The 27,584-nt window shown below is 43.3% G+C and overlaps 1 protein-coding gene across 4 annotated transcripts in view; it reads left to right on the top strand.

The window, feature by feature from the left end:
* MPPED2 (metallophosphoesterase domain containing 2) overlaps positions 1 to 27,584 on the top strand; it is a 172,000-nt gene that overhangs the window by 21,563 nt on the left and 122,853 nt on the right. The window contains exon 1 of one of the 4 annotated variants that reach the window (XM_084774622.1): positions 11,003 to 11,239. The exons of the other annotated variants lie outside the window; for them this stretch is intronic. The gene's annotated coding sequence lies outside the window, so the exon portion shown is untranslated. Of the gene's footprint in view, positions 1 to 11,002; positions 11,240 to 27,584 lie in introns of those variants that run through there. 4 annotated transcript variants of the gene reach the window in all.

Raw genomic sequence — 27,584 nt, 5'->3', positions numbered from 1 at the left:
AAAATTAACTTAGATCTATCTATTTCTGCCCATGTTCTAGGAATCTGGCTAGCAACTCCCTGCTCTGTGGCGTATACTTGCAGTGAAGACTGAGCAAGCAAATATGTTAACGGTCATAACAGGAGTCATGAGTTTTGTATAAGGCAAACTGTACTCTGTACGCCTGTGGTTTTAGCAGCTCTTCTGTAGTTTTTGCAATAGTACATTGGTTCTTTTGTCTCAAAACTTTTTTAAGTTAGTAAAAAAATAAAAGTAATGGGTTTCAGTACGATATTTTCATACATATACACAATTATACGTTTTTTTTTTGTACAGGTCTCCTTCCCTCACCCCTCTACCCCGCAACCCTCCACCCTTCCCCTCCCCCCATCCCTCCGCCTTTCCCTCCTCATTTGTTCCTTTCTATATTCTGAAAGATCTCATAGGTGGTCATGGCAGTGCACACCTTTAATCTCAACACTGAGGAGGCAGAGATAGTCTCTGTGATTTCAAGGCCAGCCCGGTCTACATAGTGAGAAAAACAAAACAAGCAAAACCAAAAGCTCTTATAGATCCACTGTCTTCACAGAGTCCCTGATTACAACTTTGGTATTATAGAAACTGGAAAGCCTTTTTAAAATGGACTTAAAGGGAAACCAAATAAAAGCCAGACCAAGACTGTGGTAGAATTTTAAGTATGAGCAGCTAAACTATAGACTCCTGTAGTACCAGATGATTAAAAGAAGTAAACTCCCCAGAAAAAAAGAAAAGAAAAGAAAACCCTTCCCATCTTAAGTTCCCATCTTAAGAAAGAATTTTACATGGAGTGGAAACGCTCAGGAAGGAGAGAGAATAAGAGAGTGGTGCTGCATTGCATTGTAAGCCTTTTGGGAGTAGGAAGTTTTTAATTTAGGTGACTGAGTCCAAGTTTTCTCCCCAGCTCTTCCCGGGCAGTGGCTGCCCCAATGGGTTGTATAATTAGCCTTTCTGGCCATGCCCTTTGGCTGAGGACCTAATTGAGTCTCTGGACTTACAAGCAGGGTTAGAGCTGGTGCAGCTTTCTAGCCTGCAGGTAGACACCCTTTGATGGACCTGCCTCTTTGAAAAGTACCCATAACAGCTGGCGGTGACATTATTTGGGTAAAGCAGGGTTTAGTAAGTGGGGAGTCAGTCCTTTTTAGTATATGACAATCTCTCTCAAATAGAGAAAACACCAAAATCCACACGTACAATTTAAATGAGCCTGCATTGTGCGTTATAAATATGCACCGGATGCCAAGTAGAAAACACCGGAACACTCTCTCAGGATGCTGTTAGGGCCAAGCGGAATCTCATTAGGGACAGCTTCAAAGATCAGTTCCTCGTGTCCATAAAAACAAGTGTAAATTATCTGGTGCGCGCCTGCTGTTAGTGGCTGCGGTGTTGCATTATGCATGATTTGAGATTGCACAGAGGAGGTGGGGCTGCACGGAGTTCACAATAGACATGGGGATTTCTCCACCTTTGTGTGTGTGTGTGTGTGTGTGTGTGTGTGTGTGTGTGTGTGTGTGTGCGTGTGTGTGTGCGTGCTGAGTCTACATTTTGGAAATTTATTGGTGTGTTTCAGCTAATGGAAGGTGCCATATATAACCGGCGCCTACATTTTTGATGAATTGGAGTCAGTTCAGAGAGGGATGATAAGGTCTGAATTGTTTATATGAGCCACCAATCCACTCAGATTTATGTATCTTGTTAGGTTACATGTGGATTGGGCGAGGGCATAGGAAGGGGGTCCTTGTAGGTAGAATCCAGTGAATTTGTTTCCGTCCTGTGCACTCTCTCTGTTTCTCGGGCTTTCTAAGAGTGGAAGTGTTCAGAACTTAAGGAAACATGGTTACATTTGACATAAAAGGTGTAGTAGTTCTGAAATAGCTTTTGAGATCTAGAATTATATTCTCAGCCTTTATTGCTTGAGGAGTTAGAGACTCAATAGGATGTAGTGTTCGGGAGCATGGGCTGAAGCAAGTTTGAGTCATCCACTGTCTGTCAGGATAAGTACTTAGTACAGTTCTTAAGTGTGGGCAGCTAAACTAGTCTCCTGTAGTACCCGATGATTAGGAGAAGAAAAATACCCAGGATAAAAGAAAACTTTAAATGTCTAAATGCTTCCCCAGAAAACGGAGTGATTCGTGGTCACAGGGTTTTGTTGGTTTGTTTGTTTAACTCAGTTATTGTTTATGTAGCCATCCTGTTGTGTGTGATTTATTGAAGTGAACTTTCCTGTTTTTTTTTTATTTGTAAGTGGGGGGAAATTGTTGTATTCCGCCTGAGCCAGTGGAAAAGTTAAATGAGTTGATGTATATATCTTACCTACATTTCCTGAGATGCAATACGTCTCAGGGAAGTTTTTATTTGCTTGGATGTTACCACCGTTAGCTTGTTAGGAGGCCGCAGGTTTCCCAGTGTGCCCAGGGATGTACAGGTGTGCAACCCTGAGCCTGCGTTGTTCACAAGCCTCTGTGGTTTGAGTGTGTATGTACTCCTGCACGCTGAAGGTGAAGGCAGACAACCTTATGGAACAGTTACCTTAGGGATGAGCAGGGGAAAACACAGGCACAGAGAGCTATGTGACCCTGAGAAATGGTAAAGAAATAGCCAGAAAGGCTGCCTTCCTGTCTCTTGCTGGGAAACAGTGTCTGTGCCTTCTCCTGGTTGTGTGTGCCTTTTTGGAGCCTAGTTCCAGAGCAGAAAAAGAAAAAAACTAAACAAAGTCAAAAGCACTTACATGAGAGAAAGAGCAAAAGGTCAGCCTTACTTGGTGTCACATGACTTACTCCCATGATCATTCTAGAACCAGTTACTTTTGGTTTTGAATTGACAACTCGGCGAATATCTGCATTGACAGTTCTAGATGTCAGCAGTTTCCTTTCTGGTGTAGAAGCTCTTTGAGGACAGGCTAGATGTCGGCTCATCTTGAATCCTGCAGTGCCCCTGAACCCTCCTTTATGAAGTGCATCTCACGCCCATCACCGAAGTCTTCAGAAGCCATTTCTTCTGTTAGACTGGCTCAGAGCCATTTCGCTGTGAATCCCCTCTGCTGAGAGATGTCACCCACATCAATATGCTCACTCAGTCACTCCTTTATTACTTACCTTGCTTGCTTCAGATTTTCTCCTTATAGTTTCCCCTCTATTTCCTGTCACTTGCTCATTAATGTGTTAAGGAAGGATTATTTTTGGCACATCTCATATGGGACATTAAGTAATAGTTGGCTACTTTGGGATTCTACTTTGGCACAACTTTCTTTTTTCCAACGTGAGAAAGAGAAATTGTTTGACCGCATATTGGGGTGATATTGAAAGTGTCACAATTAATTGATCAATTGACAAGTACTTATTGAGAGTAGCAAGGGGAACAGAGACCATGGCGATTTTGTCTGTCTTCTATGCATAAGATATCACCTAGTACATGAATAAACTGGTATTGACAGATGAGTGGGTTTAACAGGCAGAATAATGTAGAACCCTAAACCACCCAGTCCTCATCAATTATGAAGACAGTCAAATAAGTCATGATTAAACACTATCTGTTAAAGTCATCATACATAATGTTAAGGTTAGGACACACACATACACATGTATGTTCACTGTGAAGGAAACAGGAGTAGAGACCTTTACCTATTAACAGCTCAGAGACATTGAGAGGACCACAGAGGCTGGCTGGTTTTCAGTACAGTGTGCCCCTTCATGACTCTTAATTGGCTTCTGATCCCTAGGGAACACACACTTAGAGACAAACAACACATGCTGACTAAGGCAGAGAGTCAAGGGAGAATTTCTTTAACACCATAGCTAAAACAAGCCTTTTAAGGATATTGGACTTGATTCTACTAAATGGCCTTTCAATGTTACGTTCAAAGTTTCCCCAGCAGACATGTACCAGGACAGTTAGAAGGGTCTCAAGTCTGATTCTCCTCCTAAACCCGAAGGAAGGTAGGCTCCCTGTAGGAGGCACTATGCAATGGAAAAGTACATTTAAAAAAAAAATCCACCTTTCTAAGCTGGCAGAGCATGCTTTGCTTTCATTTCAGAACATTTCCTCCTGTTCCTGCCACTCTGTGCCCCCTTTCTCCCTCTCAAGTCTGGCAGAAGCTCCTGGCCCAGTGGGTTCTATAAACCACTGCCATTTCTCACACTGAGCTTGTACACACTTGGACGGCAGTTGCATTTTTGCTAGGATGTGGGAGTTGAGAAGTGCGCAGCCATATGCCATGCACTTGGATGGTGGCTTACATTCCAAACAAGTTAGATGCTTTCTGGCCCACAGCTTGTACTGGGGGGGGGGGGGGAATGAGCAAACCTTCGTGTTTCTAGGTCTTTCTGTTTGGAGACATGAGGATAGAAGGTTGAATGTGTCAACCCAGTACATTTTATATAATTCACTTTGCATATTGTTTTGAGACCTATGTAGGGGTGGCATAGCCTAAGATCTAGGGTAACATGAAAGTACCTTCTCTGTTGAGACATTCCCAGATGTTATTGTTTGGAGTGATGTCTCTAGCCAGAAAGAAGTGGTGCCATTGCTCAGAAAATTATTTCTCTCCATAGCTGCTTTTGGCATCCCTTGTAGATTACTGAAGTGTGTCACCCTCACTGGGGTTTGAAAAACGCTGTGGCCACCCCTTCTCTGGGTAACATTTTTAGACACAGGCAATTTCCTTCTTGGAAAATGTATTGTGGCAGGTGGGAGGCATCACATGAAACTTTTTCATGTTACAGCTGCAGCTGGGCCCAAGTTGGCTTGGCAGTGGTCCCCTTTGCCTAGGATGCTGCCGGTCTAGCTGTCAGTCGGGCCTGAGCCAGATGCCTAAGTTGTGAGTATTGTGGCTGGTAGCTGGATATTGGTTTGCTGGCTGTGGGAGGTGGGGAGAGGGGGCAATCCAATAGTATCTGTTTTGTCTTTAAGACCAGAGCGTCATAGGAAATGGAAGATTTCTGCCGGCTCTTGTGCTCTTCTGGGGAGATCAGAGAAGGCACCACTTTCACATGTGGTGACTTTCACATGTAGTTGATATGACTGAACAGCACATTGAGCTTGATTGTTGAGCTTTATAATAGAAAAATTATAAAAAGCTCTCAGTTTTTGGGTGATGGTTGAAAATAGTATCCCTGGAGTGCGCAAGATCCAACTTACTAGACAGAGTTCTTAAAATATTTCCTGTGAGGCACCCAACTAGTGAATATATTTGTCACAGCTGTCTTCACTTCACTATAAAAATTACACATGATATTATATCTATAGAAGTGTGTGTGTGTGTGTGTGTGTGTGTGTGTGTGTGTGTGTGTACGTGTGTACACCCACCCAGAGAAATGAAGGTTTTGCATCAGACACACTTGTGCTTACTGAACTATGTGTTTAGCCACCTGAAAAACAAAATAAGCATGGGCCAGTGTCTGCCTTTGGACCGCACACCGCAGCTAGTGATCACTTGCATAGTTGACCTCGCCTTTTATTGAGGGCACCTGGGAGCCACATTATTAAGCACATTGGGCCAACCCTGATTCACCTTACCATCATTTTTCTTTCTGCACAGATGAAAAGGTCCTCAGCTGGATTGTTTTCTTTTTGTTCTACACTGGGTGGTAGTGATGGGGTGGGGTGGGGGGTGGGGGGGAGGCCTGATTTTTGCATGACTATGGGTCTGCTCTATAAATACGCAAATTCAGGCCTTTGTTTTAAATGTAATCAGCAAGATTGCATTTGCATTGCTTGTAAGTGAATCACATAAGTGAAATTACATCGCCTGCATCTCATTTGGTATCATAAAATGTTATGGGATACAGGCTGTTTTTCTCCAACTAAAGTGTCTCGAGTTAGTATTAGGGAGCTTGCCTTTCATTTTCCTTTGTGACCAAATTTGTTGTGTTCTTCAGAGCCACGGTCGTATTTTCCCTTACGCTGGTTAGGAGAGAAATTCTCATTGGAGTCCTCTAGAATGAGCTAAGATATTGGTTCAGTAGGGGGTAAATGGGAGTTTTAAGACTATCTCGTCTCATGTCCTGTCGTGTAGCGAGCGATTGCTAATCACTTTCTGTCGCTAGTGACAACTGCTTACTAAGAGTAAATGCCAGTCACTGTTGGTTGGGGGCTATAAAGCAATTTGAAGCTCTTCAGGCAGTTGGCTATGGAAAGTAGTTTATATGATTAAAAAAAAAAAACAATCCAACTTGAATCAATTACCATATTTTTGGTAACATTTTGAAATCACATTTTCCTAGTTGTCTAAAAGATATCCTTAAAGCCTGTGACTTGGACTGCATTTTGAGATTTCTTCACATTTTTCCTTCAAACAATTAACATAATAAAAATTAATAGTGACTTCAAAAGTCCCAGTAACAAGTGAGCATGTCTGATTTCCTTTCCCTAACTTCTCCTTCTTTCCTTTCTTCTTTTAAGATGCAGTCTATTATATAGATAGTTCAGCTTGGCTTCGAAGTTGTGATCCTCTTGCCTCAGCGCCCGAGTGCTGATTTCACTGGCTTGTTCCCCCATGTCCTTTGAAGGTTTTTGTAATTCATGGGCTTAGGTGTGGTTGCCCACAAAACCTCTTTATTAGGCACATGACTGATAAAACCCAGCTGAGCATGAAGACCATGTTCAAAGATAAGCCAGTTACAGCTGACCCCAGCAAAGCACAGACCCTCGGAGGTGAGAACCATCTTTGGCTTTGGGAGCAGTGTTAAAAAGATACTTCTTCAGGTGGGTCAAACAGGTCAGAGAACTCGGAAGGGTAGAGTGTCGGGGATGAAAACTACACCTTTAGAGTAAGGTGAGTTTTATTTAGTTGGTTATTTCTCCTGTCAGAATGGAAGATTTGATCTTATGTGAAAAGAAAACTTAGCTTTTCCCTTCACTTATTTTCAACAGGATTCAGTGATTCAGTTTAATGAAAAAAAAAAAAGTCTATCCATGAGAAATACATTTAATAGAGAAGAGGAAGACTGAGTATGGTGTCTCTTTAATTAGTAAACTCTTAATTGAAACATAACGTGCAAATAGAAAGTCTTCAAGTTAAATGTGTTCTAGACTATAAATTCCTACAAAGCAAACATACTTGTGTGACCAGTTTGGAGTGTAGTTGAAGGATCGTTTTGTTTGTTGCACTTGGTAAGATAATGTTAAAAGGTCATAATAATTTAAATATTGTTGCTCTGTATGTTTTTTTAATGCACAAAAAAGACAGTTTTCCAATTGCCAAGCGGTTCATAAAGGAGATAACTGCATGGGTTGAAGTTCCAGTACCTCCCATAAAGCCCTTCGCGGCTGGATCTTCTGGAGTATAGAGTTACCTGCCTGTCTGCTGTGACTTTTATTTCACTTGTAGTCACTTAGGATTTCCTGAGCATTGCTCTCTGATTTGAAAAAAAAATTTCTCTGGATAGTGTTTCCGAATTGATGGCCTTCTTGAGTTAAAACATTTCTTTTTTTGTCTAGCTTTACAGATAGCTTTATTTTATATTCCATTCATCACCATTTTCTCATTGAAAAAATTAACTATGCTTATCCAGCTTCAAATGAGCAGCTGCGCTTTGAAACCGGATCTGACTCTGGGCTGTAATTGGCCCAGTGAAGGAGACCAGGTTTGCTCACTCTGAAAAGAATTGCTTCTGACTGTGAAGCATTCTTCTGCTTTCTTCTTTCTTCTTCTTCTTTTCCTCCAAATTTGGAGTCTTCCCAAGCCATGAAATAAAAAGAAAGAAAAAAGAAGGGAGAGAGGGAAGGAGGGAGGGAAGGAGGGAGAGAAAGAGAGGAGAAAGGGACTAAAGAAAGAAAAGACAAAAAAAGGGGGGCCCACAGCAGTTTTTGAATACTGGGAGCAAAGCACCCCATTTCCTGTGCCTTCTGAGAGATGACCTGAGACTAAGGCAGGGTAGAGAAGGCAGAAGATGGAAGTGGAACCGCTCACCCGAGAATCTAGTTGAAGCCTCAAAGAAACCAACAAAGCAGCCAGAACTACAGTGCAAAGAGCAACTGTTTAAGGTCCTGGTGTCTTCCAGCCATAAACCTGGAATTTTCTAGGGATCTCCAGAAACTCCACTTACAGGCAGAAAGCGTAGACTGACCCCCTTGTGAAGCCCTGGTGACTGCTGCTCCCACCTTATCCGATTATAATTCCATCGAAGGGATCCCCAGCACCACTTCACATGCAAAGGGAAAAAAAGGGTTCTTAGCAACTTCTGACGTGTGACTTGACAGCCACCAAAATGGTGTATATAACTGGTGTTTAACAGTCATTTTGCCTGTCTCTTGAGGAGCCAGTACCCACCCTTGAGTATGTCTTACTTTCCCCTACTCTTTCTTTAAGAAGCTGACGTTCAACTTCATCGTATCACCTGGCTAGTACTGAAATTATTAGTGTAAGTGTCACAAAGGCCCTATATGTATGACTTGAATTGAGCTTCCTAAAAGTCTCAGAGTACTCCCTGGGCTGCATTGTGCCATTGTGTCTCTGTCACGTCGCAGCTGTTGGCTTGAGTCTTTATCACAGAGCTAGATTTTTCTCCTTTTAAAAGTACATTTAACAGAATAAGTGAAACAGTTAACAAGGTAGGTCCCATGCCTGTGTCTGGGTCTTTTGTGTTTGTTCCGTTGGGTGAGTTATTCCTACAGTACTCAGGCAGCCAAGAGAGCGAAAATCAGCTCTATGAGAGAGAATTAGGTATGGAGAGAAAGTTTATGTGACACATACAGAGTCTTCTTCCGTGTTCCTCAGCCCCAGAAATCATCTTCACTCATCATCATTCAAATGGCTCGGGTCCTGGCAAGGTGCATACAGCAATAAATCTCATGAGTAAGTTTTCACACTTCACTTTTTCCCTCTGGGCACAAGGGTCTTTAGACTCACCAGGCTAAATGCCTTGGATTGGACCCATCATGGAAAGCTTTCTTATGCGTATTGTCATAGCAGCTTTCCACTTGCTCACAAAGGTATTGGACTGACTACTAGAAAGCCGCTCTAAAAGTTGACCCCAATGATCCTTTATACATGGCAAATAGCGTCTGATAGCTTAGAGGCAGATAGTTGTGTATTTCGTTTTTAAGAGCATCAAGAAAAGATATTTGAAATGCTCACAGGCAAGTTATTTAATGAGCACTATTTAAACAAAAACAACAACAACAAGCCCAAACAACAACAACAAAACTAGGAAACTAGCCACCATAGTATACTATCTGGCTATGTATATTATACCCCATAATAACCAGAAAATAGCATTTTCAAAGAACATGAATCATAGCATTGTATATTGTATTGGAAGCTAATAATAATGTCTTGACTGTGTAGCTGCTTTTGGGATATCAGCATCCATGAATAAACACAATTCTAAATGGATATTTGATTTTTATCTTATACAAATTGTGCATTGTCTCCTAGAAAGAGGTTGGAATTGATACCTCTAGTTAAAGTAGATATGTTCAAAAATCTTATCATAGCCTTGTAAATAGAATGGAACTCAAGTATTCCATTTAGATAGGCATGTTTGGTATAGTCCTTCTTTTACTCATTCACTCATTGTTATTGAATTCCTGATATAGTGCCAGGCAAACAAATTGCAAGTCTGGAACTTTTTTTTAACAAATTGGAATGAGAACCTCCTAAATTCATTGTGGGCAGAGTTGTTCAATGCGCTGCCCACAGATGATTTGTGTGTCTAATGCCTACTCTTTTGGTTGTTTTTCATCATATTATTATTTTATGCTAGTTAAACATGGCCTCTTCTCTTCCCTTCAGGATATCTTAACCTTTTTGAACTACAGTGCATACATATAGCCTAAGTTCGACAAAGGAAACAGCTCAAAAGAGGCAGACCAACTGAGAGGAAGCAAACCTCACAGAGACCATGTTGGTGATGGTGGTGATGATGATGAAATGTCTATCCCTTTTTTGTGTTAGCCATGTTCTAGTTATCCTAATATAATAACATAAATTGTCCCCACTTGTAGTGGGGTACAATGGTACCTGTGTACCAAAAAGGTACAATGGTAGTTCCTTTTTCTAGATGAGAGAACCAAGTGAAGGGAGCTGTTCAGAGTGACCTGGATTTCATAGTTTTTCTTTTTGCTGAAGTTTGTTGTTGGTTTTGGGTCCTGCTAGTCTCCCAGGGAGTCCTTGATATAGATTAAAGATGTGGATTTTCACTATTTTCTTTTCCAAAGCGAAGCATATGATAAAACCATGTGGACCTGAGGTCACAAGGAAATGTAAAGGAAGTATAACCCAGACTTGCAAGCAGATTTGTGGAGAAGCCTGTCCGAAGATGACTTCTTCAACTTGAAACACAAATATGGAGGGACTCGGTGTAAGGAGGCATGGAGAAATCATGTTGAATGTGGAGTCAGCAGGTAGCTTAGGCTTCAACTCCCTTCTTTGTAAAATGAGGCCAGTGTTGGCTGGAGCCAGTGGTCCCCAAGGCTCCTTATAACTTTAAGCATTCTAAGTGATCGGGACAAAGTTATGTAGCTCTCCTTACATCAGATGCTGGACTTGGAAAAAGTTGTACGGATTGGATGAGAATGCAGTACGGAAGTCCCCATGGAAACATCACAGTCATATACTCATAGGTCATGGATTATAGAGGGGCCACTTAAAACTGTTATTTTATTCACCTAAACACCCAAACTGAGAAGAAAAAAAAATATCAAAAAGAAAAGCTCTTTCCCAACCTTGAGGTATTTTGGAAGCCTCATGAAAGGAATGTCTCAAGGGTCAGGCTGGTACAGAGGTGAAGAGTAGCCTGGCCTGTGGCAGGCTGGAATAAAGCACTTGAGATTCTGGAAGAGCCGGTCAAGGGTGTTCTGCTTCGAATCATAAACATATATATGTCACAAAACTATGAACACTGGCCTAAGCAACTGTCTCGAGCTTCTAGTATCAGTATTGCTGTTGATTCACTTTTAATTCCAATATCTGACTCCCATTTTATTTTCTATGAAAGGTAAACTTTGTCCCTAGAAGGTAGAATGCTTCCTGGTTCTAGCGTTCTGAATGGGTTGGGATGGCTCCCATAGCTCACAGTAGGTTTGGAGTAGTTAGGTTCTCATGGGGGATGGGTCATGGATGTAACTGGCTTGAGAAATAGTTTCTATGGGGGAGGGGGAGACAAAAGCGAAGCCCATCATGTGCAGATAACTCATATCTGAGTCAGAACAGGTTACTGTGTGGAGTCGATGATGACGCTGCTGTCATAGACACTGGCATCTAGAAAAATGGCAAGAGAGGCAGGTCGGTGCTTCACGGCATTGTTGTGGAGTCATGGAGACCGTTTGCTCTGGGAGTCGCTGAGCTACCATCTTGAAATAAGATCTGTGGAGTTCTGTGCTCGAACTGAGGTCAGAGAGGCTAGCATGTGATGTCAGTACTAAATGTAGCAAATGTAAGGAGTCTTCCAACACCAGGGAACTGACTGTTTCCAGCTTCTCTAGAGGAACAGAACCAAGAGAATAAATATTTATTACAACGAAGTGTTAGGCGGGGTAGTCTAGCAATGGCTGCCTACATACTTGAATACCTGAAAGCCTCAGAGCTTCCCAGCCAATGAGGATGGCTGCCTCAGTAGACACAGTCTGGCACTGGAAAGCCTGCAGGAATCCTGGAGAGCCGCTGGCCTGTGGTCCATGTAGGAAGGCTGACGAAGCTGATGTTGACAAAGGCTGGCAGCACAATAATGTTGTAGGTGTGCCTGGCAGCAAGAACTGAAAATGACAAGGGCACACCTCTGCTTGTGCCTGCACATCTAGCGGCTGTCAGGAAGTGTAAATTTTCCTTCAGTTAACTCCTCCTGGAAATACCCTCTCAGACGTGCCAGAGGTCCGTCTCTTAGTTGATCCCAGATACAATCAAGTGACAATGTTAGCCATCATGCTGGGCAGTGGTAGCAGGACTCATGTAGATATGCTGGGACTATAAGGCAGAAGCTTTAAAATCTGAGCCTTTTCTGAAAGGAACAAGGCAAGGATAAATGTAGTCTCTGGAATTAAGTCTGTGGTCTCACAGCTCAGTAAACAATGCTGAGGTCTGTTTCCTAACCTGAAGTAAGGCGAACAGGGAGAAAGGTCGGAGTGGTTTATCCCCTCCTTGTGTGAGGCTTGGACTAGAACTTTTTGAATGCCGCCATCGACTGTCAAATTGAGCTCAGGATCCTGGCCTTGGACTGAGCTGAGTGGTCAGGCTGCCACGGCTTCCGGGAGCTCATTGGCACAGGGCTGGAAGTGATGGCTCTGCAGTTGGGATGTTCACAGACTGCAGAGAAGGTTCTAAATTTGGTGTTCTAAATCGAGGCTGTCTCAGGATAACTTGGGAAGGGTGTTCTTCTCTCCCTCCTTCATTCACCTACATAAAATGAAAAAGAAGTACTAGTCTTAATTGTTTAGCCTCCAGGCCCTTGGTGTTTGCTGTGTTTACAGTCATTTGCTTCCCTGAACTTCCATGCGGTTTGACGTTGCTGACAGCTGACTTCCTGTGGTGTAAGAATTTCCCTATTGTCTCCACTAATACCAAAAAGCCCTGTTTTTTATGATATACCTGCCTGACATCCCGCATGGGGTTTGGCATTCTAGATGCCACATTTAATACCCAAAGAACTTTCTGAAGCGGCTGTTGACAGTCGTGAGGCTTGAATCAGAAGTGTCCCAGCTCTTCTTGTGACATGGTCCGTTCTTTTTCATTATATCATTCTTTGACTTCGACGCATTTAGTTCTGCATTCTCACGCTGGTGTTCTCAAGAGCAATGGTGATCTTTCAGACTTTTCTCGTGCCGCGCCTGGAAATTTTAAAATGCTGTCTTCTCTTTGCTTAACCTCTAATTGCTTAAAGCAGCAATCTACCAGCGTTTGCTTGTTTTAACTGTGGGAAATACCAATGAAGCTTACCATTTGTTCTGTTCTCTGTACCACCAGCGGTGAGTGGAAAGATTTGGCCCTGAGCGATGGTCATGCCTGAGAACACCAGAACTGAGTGGGCCCTACTGATGGTGTTTGCTGTCATCAGCTTTATATACTTTGAAGATAAACAATTTCACTATTGTTTTCTTTACTAAACTCTTGTCCTTCTTCTTCTTCTTCTTCTTCTTCTTCTTCTTCTTCTTCTTCTTCTTCTTCTTCTTCTTCTTCTTTTTTTTCTTTTAACCCATGAAAGAAAATAAAACAAATGTGATACATCACATAAAACAGATTTTTATGGTGCCCTTCATGGCCAGTGGTATTGAGTGGTGATGGAACAGTGACTTCAGAAATAAACTGAGTGGAGGGAGAGGAGAAAAGAAGCCATTCACATCTGGGCTCTGATTTGCACTGAACATCAGCTGCAAAGGTGGGAGGCGTTTATGATTCTCCCTGTTCCCGCTGTGGGTGGCCAGATCTGCCAAGAGCATGATTTTATTTATCTTGGAGGAGTTGCTATAATTGTGGACCAGAGCTACTGGCATTTGAAGCTCATATACTGCTGAATACATGGTCTGTTGGCATTTGAAGAATATGGCCATGGTATTTCTCATCCCAGGACAGAAGTTACATAGCTGGTTCCCTCAATGGCCTGGCTCAGGACCATAGGCATCTCCCATCACCCGGGATGTACAGAGGCAATCGTGTCTGGGTTTGACAGCTTAAATGCCTTTGGGGTAAGTTCAGCAGAGAGAAATGGTTAAGAAAATTGTGACAAAACCAACACATGCAATATTCTGCAGCCAGTGCCAATGTTTACAAGGAGCCTTTGGGAACATTCAACATGCTGATGTTATAATGATTGAAGTGGAACAGGAAAAACACACACCAAAGAAGAGAACCTAGAATATAACATTTTGAGCACATAATGATCCCAATTATGTTTTTAAAAAAATCACAGAAGGAAGAGGAAACGGAAAGATACCAAAGTGTTACTAGTAGCTATTTCTGGGTGGAAGAATTACGAGTTCTTCTTTCTTTGCTTTTTATACATGTGTACTCTTGATTTTACGAAAGTTCTCCCTAACTTTAGTAAGCCTACATTTTTATAATTAGAGGAGCACTTTTTTTTTCTTTTTAATAGTAAAACCTGATTTCTCCTACTTTGGGGGAACTCTCCTTTGTGGACAGGGACACTCGCTCACCGCTGGCCTCTGTGCTTTCTCTGAGTGACTGGACTAACACATTGTGGTGTGTAAAGTAACACCTACTTGACAGGAGCATGAGGCAGCCCTGGAAGATTTGACAGTGTATACGGCGAGAATACGGAGTGTCAGGGATAGGGCTAACTTAAGGAGCATGGTTTCCCCCAGTGAGGGGATGGGTGCTTTGTCGTCTGTTTATATACCAAGACTGGATGTGGAGCAGTTCATCAAGGACAGTATTCAGGTTCCGTCACCCTGCTTAAATTAGGGCAATCCCAAGGCAGAAATAGCAGAGAAACAATAACCCTATAATTAGTGGTCCTCCGCCTTGTGCTTTGTGGCTTTTCATTACTTCTCCGCAGTATCCTTAGGAAGCAAGTATTTTTACCTAAATGCAAATTCAAAACTGGAGCAGGTTTTGTTCTTGCCTGCATCTCAGAGGTTGTCAGTTTGTGCATTTGGAATTTAAATCTGTGCCCATGTGTCTCCAGAACCTACTGTGCTCATGAAATTTTCTCGGGAGTCTAGTAAAATTCACGCAGGAATTTATATTAAACCATTTGCTTTTCTTTCAAATGAAATAAAACATGGAAGCCAATGACATTTGGACCAGTAAAAAGACCTGACAAAGAATAGAAGTTTTTAGTTTTTAAAGTATTCTCTGTTTGGCATTATCAATGTTGTCAAAACTAGACTTTCAGAAAATTTTTAGGTACTTAGAAGTAATTTATTTGAAATCTGATGCAAACTTGTATTTCTCCCTCTGAGCACTGGATTGCTTAGAAGAAGGAATCAGCCAGGGAGGCAGTGCAGTGGGGAATAGTCCTAGGAGTCAGACAGACTCCTCATGTAGTTGAGGCTTTGTGCTTTATGGTGGTTCTGACCTTGGGGAAATTATTTAACTTCATAGCCCACTATCTCTCATCTGTAAAATGGGATTGATAATACCTACTTCAGGCTTCTCGCAACAAATAGATGAGGTAATGCTAGGAAAGCATTTGGCACAGTTCCCGACTCGTGGTCATAGTTCCCATTGATGACAACTATTATTTTTATTGCTGGGAGTTGAGAAGCTTGGAGCCTGTACTCAGTTCTACTGTTGACTTTGGCTTTAAGAAAGTCACTCAACCTCTGGCCTTAGCCTCCCTGTGGGATAGTAACAATGTTCTAGAAGGTAAAGATGGGACAGAATTATGCATGAGGAAGTGTTCTCAAAGGGTGTGGGGCCTCACTGATAGTTATGGTAAACATGACGGTGAGCAGCAGACAGCGAATCATTTGCTCTTCTTGGGTTGAAGTCGTTATTCTGGCTAGTCTGTGGGAGCGCAGCCTGCACAGAACAAGTCCACAAGTTACACTGAGTCCCCTGGGGTAGAAAAGCTTTCTTTCACCCAGAAGCATTGCAGTACTCTCCACCCATCCACCTGATTTGTTGCCTCTCACCAAGGAAGAGCTCAACTCAGACAGGAGCCTGGTAGGAGAAGTTAATGCATCTTTCTGGCTAATAGGGAGTCTCCTGACAGGGCTGCTGCTGTTGGCACTTTCTTTCAGGAATGAGGGGAGGGTGAAAAGAGACTGTTGCTTTCCGCCCTGCAAGCTGTGTAAGCATGAGGTGGGGGCTGGGGAACACCAGACAGACACAGTGACTGACTATGTGCCTGTGTGTAAGCTTGTCTGTACCCCTCAGACCAAGTGACTGCCTATCTTTGCTGCAACCCTAGTTGCCATCAGCTCTCAGCAAAACTTCACCCTGGTAAGCTCACACCGAAATCCCTGCCTCTTTTTGCAATCCCCATAAGTGCAAGTATTGAATGGCTGCACTCTAGTAGTAACCGTTTGAGAGTCAGAGCAAATAGAGGGAAATTATATTCTAGTCCCCCTGCACCCGTGGCCACGAATTCAGCACTCTCGATGTGCTTCTGGCGTGGTGATGTGAGAACGGCGCAGTACGTTCTTCAGAGCCAAGGGCTGACTCTTGCTGGGGACGAGCAATCTTTTCAGAGACAGTTTCCCAGTTCTCTCCAAATCTTAGATTCCCTGGAGACTTCCACTGTCTCCACAGAAGAGCCCCAGCCCAGCACTAACCAAACTCAGTGTCTCAGCAGAGCCTGCTTCCCTACAGTGGACGTTTGGGGGCGTCACCTGCTACAGTGACTTCTTTCCCATTTTCTGGGAACTATTCTGGGGCTTGATAAGGGAGCCACCATCTTTATATTACTGTGACTGTACAGAAGAATACAGACTCAAAGGTGTTCCCTTAACCACCCCTCCCTAAAAGATGATTTAAAGCAGACAGTGAGCCACAGAATTTGCAAGGCTAACTTTCTCATATGGAAGAGAAAAATTATTGCAATGCCCTTTAGCTAAGTACACTCACTTCAGCCTTTATAGATGGTGGCGGTCTAGTGCTCACTTCTTCACAAGGAAGAGAGCTTGAAGCTATTGCCACGCAGAACCCAGAGATGGCCTGGAAAGATATCCGATACTGCAGCACACGCAGTACCTGGTGAGAGTAGCTTTCTCTCTCTCTCTCTCTCTCTCTCTCTCTCTCTCTCTCTCTCTCTCTCTCTCTCTCTCTCTCTCTCTCTCTCTCTCTCCCCTCCCCATCTCTCTCTTTCAAGGAAGGTGTGTGTTCCTGTAGAAAAAGGCAGAATGAACTAAGCCCTTTTCCATCTACTCAGCAGTGCTTTAGCCGAGATGACTGGCATTCCCGAGTCTTAGAAGGGCTGCAGAGACTACAATAAGCTTCTTGTCAGAATGCACATGTGAGGCGTGCATCTTGTGGAGTTTAACATTCACAAAAGTACATAGAAAGAAGCGTAAACGGAAGTACAGTTGGAGTTGTACAAACGGTGGATGAAGGTTTTCTAGTAAGTCTTCAGCAAATGTTGACACACAACTGAGGATTAGCTGCAGTTCGTTTCACCAGCCAAACTATCCCAAGAAGTGTCTGATGTGGAGTAGAACAGGAAAGATTTGAATGCAAACCATCATGAGACCAACAGAGTGAAGAAAGGACATATGAGCAGACACAGGAAGAAAGTGGCTCTTCCTGAGAGCAAAACCGGATCTTGAGGGATTTGTGTACTGTTTTACTGTATATACATACATGTATGTGTACACATATAGGCTAGCTATTGTTTGATCTGGATAGAATTTGAGCCATACTTTGGGTTCAGAGGTTTTCACTTGTGCATTTCTGTTGCTTATGAAGTTTGACACTTTATTCCTGAAAGATACTGAATTAATTGGGGGATCAGTCTTAACTGTAATAACGATTAGTGTTCAGATTTTGCAAAAAAAATTGATATTTGAGTAATAATTACGATTAGGCTCCAGTAATCTTGATGCAATTGTGAAGGAGAAATACAGGCTTTAACGAATTTAGGAAATGTCACCTTGCAAATGGAAAACTCTTCTTGTAAACTTGAACTTAAGACTTCACCATTTGTTCCCTTTCCATCTTCCCCTTCCAATTTTAAATACTGCTTCTTTTTTTGTCAAAAAGACTTCACTCTGGCTCTCCGCTGTTAAACTACTGAGTTTTCATGGAGCGGGCCAAAGAAAACAAGCCCTCTTCAGTGTAGATACCCCATCTCCAAATAATTCCTTTCATTCATGTTTCTCATGGAAGACGCTCGTCAATAGTAGATAAAGCAAATGTCTGTGACAGCATGTGAAAGACGGGGTCATTTATAAAGAAAGTCTCCATTCTGAGTTCTGTTCATTAGCAAATCCAGGATCAGGGTGTCAGTGTCTGCAGAGGTCCTGTTTTGCTTGCATTGTCCCAAGGCAGAAAGCAGGAGGCTGGGACATGGCGTGAGCAAGAGGAGGCCGAGCTTGCTTTCACAGTAAACTCACTCTCCGATGAAGAATCACTGTAAAGATAGATGACAGCGCTGTTAATCCATCAGTAGCCGAGGATGCCCCCTCTGACACTGTTGTGTTAACAGGGGTTAACTTTTCAATGCTGCTTGAGGGGCGCACATGGGAACTGTCCCAGTGTAGCAGTTATGCCTTTGTTCAGCCTCAGAGGCAAGCCCAGGTTACAGTTGTAAACAAGCAGTCACTTGTTCAGGGTAGAGCCATGGTGAACAGGCAGGTCTTGATCCTCTAGGTGACCTGGAGTGTCGCACACATACACACACACACACACACACACACGTATAATTCATTGCATGTTAATTCTATTTTGTTATAATCATAAATGGAAAGTTAAGACTCAAGAAGACAGAAATAGCCTTGTGGTACTCTCCTGTACAGATGTAAGATGAATGCTGCCAAACTCTTATCGTGGAAAGGATGGGGCAGAAAGTTATACAATCTCATGTGAAATTAAAAAAACATATTAAACTAATTTATAAACACACGGAAAATTAGAGCAGGAGTTAGTTGACCCTCAACTGAATGCAGGTTATTTGCATCTACAGGCAAAAATTATTTTCATTGCTTTCAGTGCTCTGTAAATTGCACAGGCTTAGAGTGGGTCAAAGAATAAGGCTGGCAGCCTCTACTAGGTCATGTAACCCCAGCGGCTTGAACACTGCCTTAAGGGACAACTGCTTCAAAGCCTTACATTTTCCTCCATACCACCAAGGGACACTACTATATAGCAAAGAGCGCATGAATTTAAACAGGCCATGATCTAAATGCAAACCTCCGAGATTAGTGACTGAACACCAAGGAATTTTGAAGACCACAAAAGAGGTGCACAAATGCACCCAAAGTCTTCCTAAGATTAAAGGTAACAATGTCCCAAAGCCCCAGACACAGAAGATGAGCGATGCTGACAATTAGGCCTCATTATTATGAAATAGGGAGCCTGGCTCTCTCACTTCAAGTTGTTACTTAGACTGCTGGGCTGGAGAGATGGCTCAGTGGTTAAAAGCGCTTGCTGCTCCAGTGGTGAACCTAGGATCAGAGCCCAGCTTCCACATGACTGCTTACAACCATCTATAACTCCATATCCAAGGTTATTTTCAACCCTCTTCTGGCCTCCTTGGCTAGATATATCATACAACAAACACATCCACATAAGTAAAAAGAAAATAAATCTTAAAATAATGAATGCAAATGTCTGTTGAGTGGCCGAATCCAGAGACGGCAAACTTTGCTGTTGAAGCTCTGACTATGCCACTCCCAAATATGATATCCTGGTTATTCGGTGCTGAGTCACTTGGAAAATAGCAAATGCCCAAGAGGCTTTCTCCAAATTTTGCTTATCTGCCTAAAGACTGCTCCTCCAAGAGACTCAATGTCACCCCTGCCTGTCCCAGAGGTTTCATCAACCAAAGAAATTCGAATGCTGTCACAGGACAAAAGGTCTGCCAGTGAGCTATGCCACAGTGATTCTTCCTGTTTCTCCCCAAGGGCCCAGGCTCCCTCCCTCAAAAGCATCCTTACCTAAGCTCTCTCTCTGTCCCTGTCCCCTTTCCCTTGGGAAGGCAACAATATTAATGGCCAGGTTTCCCTGCCTTTTTGAATGTTCGCTTTCCTGTGGGGTGCACGGATGCATGTGGGGACCTATCCTCTAAATGTCTAGACAGTAAATATTTTAGGCTTTACAGGCCATATGGTATTTGTTGCAACTATAAAACTCTGCCCTGGTGTATTGAAAGCAGCCATAGACAATAGTTAAACAAATAAATGTGGTTGTTTGCCAGTAAAATGTTACAAAAACAGTCACTGGGCTACAGTTCGTCTATGGGCTAAGGTTTGTAAGCACTAGACTAAATAGATAGAGAGGCCAACTGAAAAGAGTAGGGAAGATTGGTTGCCCGGTGTTCTTATTGGTAGACCTTGCTGGTGTCCTGCAACAGGAAAACCCAGGCAGAGCTTTGGCAGTGCTAACAGAAACTGCAGTAACATGAGAGATGGCATTGCTCGTCTTCTTCTTCAAGTGTGTTGCACAGTACCCGGCATCTAAATAAATACAACTGCTACCATTTATTAACATTGTCATGGTGCTATTGTAAGAGTGCTGTATATTCAGATCATGGTTGCAGGAGACTGCCTAGTTGGCTGCTCATATATACCCCTTGATGCTATGTGCAAGCGTGAGTATGATGGTTCTGTGCATGATGTCATCACTTCCCTATTGCCTCTCCCTCATGTTCTCAGCCCTGTTTTCCCTTTTGACTCAGCTTGCCTGTGACACCATGTGTCTCTGGCTTTTGTAGTCACAGCTGAGCTGACCTTTCCTCTTTTGCTCTCTTTCTCTCTTCCCCTATGTGCAGCCATGTCTGTCAGCTTTCCTAAGATTAGGAGCCCTTTGAAGCTGTGAGGCCTCAGCTTCATAGTCCAGCTCTCTCTGGCTCAGTCTCCCTACAGTCTTACTTGGGCTTCAAAACTTCTGCTTCTCACAGTCACAGGGACACTCTTCCGGCCACACCTCCTTACTCACAGGTCCCCAGCAGGCTAAGTAGCTCCACAGACCTGCATGACCCTTATTTCTTCCTGACTTTTAAAGTTCTATGTTTGTTTTCATCCAAAGTCAAATTCCAACATTGGGCCGTTCTTGGGTCCCATCTTTCTGACTCCTTAGAACAGACAGATACTGTCCTCCCCATTCCTCCCTCCCCCATGCACCTGACGTTGACACACTTACTGCCCTGGTCCTGAGCCCATGGTCATGCCCTTTCCTTACTAGCCACACATAGGCAGTGCCCGCTGTGCTCTACTTTATCCCACACTCTGCAGAAGTCTTCCATTGTGATGCTTGCATGTAGCTCCCCATACCCTGCGTTCACACGCCACATCTCGGTGCTCCTGACAGCTGCCTCCACAACCCCTCATGTAATCCGTGGGCTCCAGGAGGCGCTCAACAAGTCCTTGTGAAATAACCAAATCGCCAAGATGCTTGCCAGTAGTATTATTAATTTGTAGACTATTGCAGAATTCTTAGAGATTCTTTGTCTCCTTCTGCCCTGCATGGCTCCTGACACACACATAAAATAAGTGGTTAAGAAATAGTCGTTGACCGACTTATCTGACCAGCTCACTGCCTGGAAGAATGAACTCCCAAGAAAGTGTCATATGTCACCTTTACGCAAGCATAGGACCATTATCTAGAATTTTAAGCTAATCGATATGGCTGTCACATTGGAGTAGAGACAGACATTTAACCCTGAACAATGTGTTTCTGGTGGGTCACTTATACCTAATGCTGTGCCATCTGAGTGACTTCCAAGGTTGATACAGTAGCTGTCGTGATGGGACACAGTAGGTGTCGAATGTCACCACACTTGTGGAACTGTGAGTTCACATCGCAATGCAGTGCTCTATAGTTTAAATTGTTACCACTTAATATGCACTGAATGTCAGCACTGTACTTTTGTACTCAGAAAAAAAAATAGAGGCAGCATGCACTCGTGCAGTGGGCTTTGTTCTCTATAATTAGTTGGTGGTAGAACAGTGTTGATACAGCGGTTCAGCAGTTACAGGGGAGCGGTGCCCTCGGTGCAAATGGGAATGTATTTATATGCCTGGTTGTGTTCTGCACACTCCTTCACCTCTGTGATGGTTCTCGGGTGTGGTGGCCAAACCAGGGAAGCTTCATCAGCTCGTAGTTTCAGGAAAGAGAGAACAGCTCCATCTGGAAGCACCTTAGTTAGAGTGGACATCTTTTCCTTTGGTTTTGTGTGCTATCTAGTATTCGGTCACCCTTCGCAGCAGCAGATACTCCTCGGAGCTCTGCCTGGACGCTGGAGTTGCCAGTTCATGGCTCTTCTACACAGTCTCCCTAATTCTGTCTTTATTTGGGTGGGTCTGGACTGCAGTTAACATTATCAGGGAAGCAGACTGTGAAGCCAAAACAAGAAGATGTGTTAAGAGACCTTAGCACCCAGGCGTGATGTCACTTGCCCACAGTCCTAGCACTAGGGACGAAGAGGAAGAAGATTCAAGAGTCAGCACTAGCCTTGCCTACATAACAAATTCAAGGTTGGCCTGGCTTACATTAGACCCTGTTTCAGAGAGACAGAGAGACAACAGAGAAGGAGGGAGGGAGAGAAAGAAGGAGGAAAGGAGGGAGGGAGAAGATGGTGGATTGTTTTCCTGGAACCCTGTTGATTTGGCCCTGTTTCTATACACACGGAAAGGAGGAAGTGACGTGCCCAGTGTCTGGAAGGACACATGTACTAAAAGCACACATCCCTGGACTCCATGGTTTAGCCTCTCTTCAGAGACCCGCATTTAAAATCACAAGTTTGTGCTTGTGACTTAAAATCTTTAAGAATGCAGGCTACTGTGTCCAATAGTATTTTAAAAAACAAACTTTTATGTTGTTCTTTCCCTTAGTGCACTATAACATGAATTAAGAATTTGAGAGTCTTCATGTGATGGTAACTTTCATAAGAACTGAGGTCTCTTTAAATATTATTGGCTGACAGAGTTTAGGGGATTGATTTATTGGATTTTTCATCAAATTTCATTATGTTTTATTTAGTGTGTGTGTGTGTGTGTGTGTGTGTGTGTGTGTGTGTGTGTGTGTGTGTAGGCAGGTAGGACAGCTTTCAGGAGTTGCTTCTCTCTTTCTGCCACGTGAGTTGCATGGATTGAGTTCAAGTTGTCAGGCCTGATAGCAAGCACTTTTAACTGAGCCATTTCACTGGCCCACATTTTATGATTTTAAAATCACTATATATTTTTTCAGGTCCTGATAACTTCCAAAGCAAAGTGGATGAAAAGAGAAAGGTACCGGAGCTCTGAAGCTAGGATGTAACTCCTCAGGGAGCAGTGAGGCACTTTGCACCAATCAGTGTTTCCCAAAGTGTGAGATGTGCTACTATTGGTGCTGGTTGAGATGTGTCAGAGTGGACAAAGCTTACATAGAACTGAATTTCTTTTAATGTGTAATTGAAAAGAATGGCAAACATAACATCAGAGATGATATTTTTCTTGTACAAACTAAAGTACCTAAAGTATGAGAACTATAAGACCCTTAAGAAATTAACAGTAAACTGAAGACAGTGAGTGAAGCTAATGATAGGTGTGGTTGAGCTGAGTTCTTCCCACTGTTAAGAGCTCTGTAATTCTTAGCCTAGCCTGTATGTATGTATGTATGTATGTATGTATGTATGTATGTATGTATTATAAGATTGTTTCTATGTGTATATGTGTTTTGCCTGTATGCATATCTGGGCACATATGCATGTCTTGTGTCTAAGGAGGACAGAAGAAGGCATCTGGATCCCCTGGACTACAATTACAGGCAACTATGAGCTGCCATGCAGGTGCTGGGAATTGAACCCTGGGTCTTCCAGAAGAGCAGTCAGTGCTCTCACCTGCAGAGCCATCTCTCCAGCCCCATTCCTTATGTTTTTAATTGTTGTACTTGCAGGTTTTGCATTTGTCTTTATCAAACAAAATGTCTAGTTCTGGAGGTATAATAGCACACATACAATTTTAGCTTCCATGCTATCTGAAATATTTTATGTTAAAAATGAAAAACTTAATGTCACATTGGAAGGTTTTGCAGATAAAACCAGCAAATTGCATCAGTGAGACGTGATGGGTTTAGAGTGGAACAGGAGATGATAAATACATTGAGATCCTGTTAAAGTGCTTGATAAGGGGCATACTCCACCTTCACAGCAATGAGAGGTTAACAGTATACACAAGGATTATTGTGCTCATGGGCTAAAGAATAAATCCATACCACATGATAAGGACGTTTCCTAAAGATTTGTTAATGGACACACTATTGCAGAAGCAGTGGTACTCTGATATTTGGGGGAGGGTTGGTAAAAACCACAAATATGTCAGTATTATATAGTGAAATACTTCCTTTGTTTGAATGTCCAGCTTATACTTAAGCTTCAGAAACAACATTTGAGACATGCACAAAATGGGTATAGTTCGAGGCTGGAGAGAATTAAAAAAAAAAACAAAACAAAACCAAAAACAACCCAGGGTTCTTCTGTGTAGGCTTGGCTGCCCTGGGCTCACTTTGTAGAGCAGGCTAGCCTTGAACTCACAGTGATCTGCCTCTGCCTGCCTGCCTCTGCCTCCCCAGTGCTGGGATTAAAGGTGTGTGCCACCAGGCCAGGCTAACTGTGTAGAGGCTTAGTAGTTCAGAGCAGTTGCTGCTCTTGTGGAAGACCTAGGCTCTGTTCCCAGAACCCTCATGGTAGTTCACAAACTGCCTGGAACTCCAGCTCCTAGGTATTTGACTCCTTTTTTTCTGGTCTCAGAGGTCACCAGACGGAGGCATGGTGTACAAACATACACAACAGTAAAACACTCATTAAGTAAGGCAAAACAAAATGGAGAACTAATTGGAAGTGAGTTCGAGACGATCACTTGGACATCTCCTTGGTCTAGGTTAGTGCTTATTTTTCATGAATGGCTCATTGATCTGTCAACTCACACAATGAATTCTGACACCAGAAGTATAGAGGCTCCAACCAATGTCTTTGTACCTAGGATAGGCTCCCAGGGTTCAGAGGTCACTAGATTCCCTGAAACACACAGGAAAAGTGGATAAACTGGCCACTTGGCCAGCGTAACGATTACAGAGGACCACAGAAGAAGTTTTGAAATACTTGGAGAACTGTTGTGGGGAAAAGGGACTGGACTCTTACTCTCTTGCTATTTAAGAAAGCAGAATGGGGACCAAGAAGCAGTGATGCCAGGAAATAAGTTCTCAGAGTGTGGACTCTATGTCTATTATTGTGCCATATGTTGTGTATAAGAGAGATCACCTTCTTATTTTCATGTGAATATGCCTGTTGTATGCATATGCACATATATGTGGCAATAGGCACTATTATATCCCCTTTCTTCCAGATGAAGGAAACAGCAAAGGGTTAAGCCATTTAATGTGATTTTTACACTATGCATGGTTTGAATCTGAAATGTCCCAAAGGCCATTTGCTCTGTTAAAGGTTACGTTGCTAGTCTGTGGTTGCTGTTGGGAAGTGGTGCAATCTGTCGGAGATGCAGTGAGGAAGTGAGGCCAGGGGAGGCACATCCTTGAAATAGTAGGACCTTGGCCCCTTCTCTCAGTCCCTATTAGCACAACTATGAGAGCAGCTTTGGTCCACCACATGCTCCTTGCCATAACGTTTAGCCTTAACCCAAGTCCAAAGCAACAGGACCAAGGGACTGTGAACTGAACCCCTGCAATTGTGAGCCAAAGGAAACCTTTCCCCCTTTAAGTTACTCATCTCAGGTGCTTTGACACTATGACACACACTTTCATACCTGTTAAGTGGGATTCAGAGCTGTGTATGTAGTCTGGCTCTGCAGCCACATGTACTTTGTTACTCTGCTTCGATTTTCAGAGCATGTGCTTTGTGCATACGCTTGTATTTGACAGCTTACATTTTCACAGCAGCATAGCAAATTAGGCATTGTTATTTTCATTTTATAGACGGAGAGAAACAAGGCTCAAAGGAATTAAGAAACTTGCCCAAAGCAAATGACTCAGAATTGCCACACAATAGGATTCCTGGATCATGCTTACTTCCCCCAGAGATACAGAATCTGGAGCTAAGATCTTTTGTAAGGGGAGTAAGATATTTTTTACTCTTTGAACATCCTAGGCCTTTATATCATGTATATTACTCATATCTATACAACACTACTTCCCTGGTGCCTTTACCCCTCCCCTCTCAGCTTGCCCTCCTCCTTTTCTTTTTCTTTTCTGTTATTAATAACCTTTCAGGTCCAATTAGTGCTGCCATATGCACATGGGTGTCTGGTCACCCACTGAGGCACAAGTAACCTAGCAGTGGCCACGTGCCCAAAGGAGGGTGACTGACTCTGCCTTCTTCAGCAGTCGTTGATGGCCAGGAGCTCCTCCAATAGGGTAGGGCCTCTGCCATCCATGCTAGAATTTTAACTAGTTTGGTCTTAGGTCTTGCATGGCTAACCATAAGCTATTGTGAGGCAGTGCGTGGAACAGCCACATCATGTCCAGAAGTCAGCATTTCACAGCTCCCCTCACCAGAGTTCTCTAAGCTCCTTCTACCTTGAAGTCCCCTAGCCTTGGGTGGTAAGGGCTTGATAGAGACAACCCACCCAGAGTTGAGCATTGAGTTAGCTGCCCTCAGCACACCAAACAGTTGTGAGTCTCGGCAATAACCACTATCCACTGCAAAGGAAACGCTTTGACCAAAGTTGAGAGCTGCCCAAATCTATGTTGTTTGTCTGGATGGGACCAAAACTATGTGCTGAGGGAACTTATCTCAGCAATTGGAATGGCACTGGGAAAATAGAAGGACCTTGAGATCTCCCTTTCTCTGCAAACTTTGGGATGGAAATTAATGTCAGCTAGGCAGGGAAAGGGTAAAGGGGATGTAAGCTTTGTATAAAGTATTGAACCAGACACTAAGATTTTGCCGTTGTTTGGGGGTTTAATAATAACTGTGTTTTCTTCTCATCTCTCCACATAATCTTGTTTCCCCCTGGGAGTACTCAAGTGTGTGCAGATCTCACGCTGATGTTTGAATCTGGCCCTGGGGCTTCAGTGGCCTTGGTAAAGTGCTCACATCTTAAGATACTTGACATGATGCTCTAGGGAAAACACTGGGTCGTCTGAGAAGTCAGTAGCATGAGCAGTGAGTAGCAAAGGTATTGAGTACAGAGGAAAACAGAGTGTGAGTCTTCCCACAGACGTTCTCTTGGGCGTTCTCTGTAGTAAAAGCATCCAGCTTGACTTATCTTTTCGGGGTGTTTATCAGATGCTCAGTGTGGAAGCACTAGTTTTCTGCGAGGTTGTCTCCACTTTAATTACCCCTATTGAAACTTACCCACTGTCCCAGGCATCTTACTGTCGGATTTTGGCGTCTGTGGGAGGAGGATACATTTTTTCTGTGGACTCCCAGGTGATATTTATCAAGCTGTCCTATGATGTGGCCCTGTGGTGCCCAGTCTTATCTTCTGCAGCCATCTCCTGCTTTGAACTTTAAGTTGTAGGAAACGACCTTCCTGTCACGAGGTCAGAGTGTGTGCATTCATTTTTTTTTTTTTAATCCTCCCTAGTACCTCCAGCTTCTTTCTTCAGTCGTTCCTCTATCTCTCTCCCAAATGCGCACCATGCGTCTTTGATAATATCATGCTGGTAGAGTCCATGAGTGACATGTCTCCGCACGTCTTCTCTTTCTGTCTAACTTGGCGTCTTCAACTCATTCTGCCCCAAAGCGGAAGTGAGGTATTTTCTCTTTTTCTTGTCCCCCACCCCCATTTCCATTACCGTGCACTCCGTGTGTCAATTCTGAGCTTGTGTGTGTTTCTCTGGAGGGCGTGGGAGGGTGCAGAAAGAAGCTGAAGTGACTCAAAAAAGTGAGGGCGTCCCCCATGGTTTCCGGAAGATCACTGTCCAATGAGTAGTCGAGATGGGGAAACGTTCTGTGCAGTGTGGTGACTGGCGGCTGGCATGCTGCTAAGATGGGAGCCATAGAGGCTGAGCGTGGGAGCATCTCTGAGCACAGTGAAGAAGGCTCAAGGGCTATAGATGAGACCAGTGGGTCAGTAAACTT

Source organism: Acomys minous (genome assembly GCF_964271855.1).
Source record: "Acomys minous genome assembly, chromosome: 3".
In the NCBI taxonomy this organism is placed as follows: Eukaryota; Metazoa; Chordata; class Mammalia; order Rodentia; family Muridae; genus Acomys; species Acomys minous.
The sequence above is the reverse complement of the archived record's forward strand: the minus strand, read 5'-3'. Positions and strand labels throughout refer to the sequence as shown.